This window comes from Cyprinodon variegatus, unplaced genomic scaffold (genome assembly GCF_000732505.1).
Source record: "Cyprinodon variegatus isolate N-32 unplaced genomic scaffold, C_variegatus-1.0 Scaffold2473, whole genome shotgun sequence".
NCBI lineage: Eukaryota > Metazoa > Chordata > Actinopteri > Cyprinodontiformes > Cyprinodontidae > Cyprinodon > Cyprinodon variegatus.
Window position 1 is genome coordinate 12,391 of NW_015152926.1, and position 606 is coordinate 12,996.

Consider the following 606-nt stretch of genomic DNA (forward strand, 5'->3'; position numbering starts at 1 on the left):
CATTGGTCTAATATTGCCATGAACTTCATTTCCGGTTTATCCAGCACTAAAGGTAACAGTCTTTTCCAGACTGCCTGTGCAAAGCAAAGCCTACAGGCCCCAGCTGTTCATCCCAATTTGCTCCACTCTGATTTCCCTGCAGCTTGAGTACAGCATGTGTGAAAGTATTTATTACATTCATCCATCCATACATTTTACTCCGCTTATCTGGGGGCGGGTCGTGGAGCAAGCAGTCTAAGCAAATATGCCCGACCCACACATACTTCCTCCAGCTGCTCTGGGGGGACCCTGAGGCAACACCAGGCCATCTCAGAGACACAGTCCCTCCAGCGTGTCCTCGGCCTTCCACAAGGCCTTCTGGAAGGAGGGACATGCCTGGAAAAGATGGCGAAGCCACCTCAGCTGGCTCCTTTCGACATGGAGGAGCATTGACTCTACTCTGCAGACGGCGCCTCACACCGAGTCTGGTTCTGCTGGAGGTTCCATGCTCTTAAAAGGGAATTTTCTTCTCCACTGTCACTACATACAGTAAATGCTTGGTGTGACGGATGGCAGTGAGTTAATCACCAATCAGATGACGAACAAAAAAGCTTTACTTGTAATTAA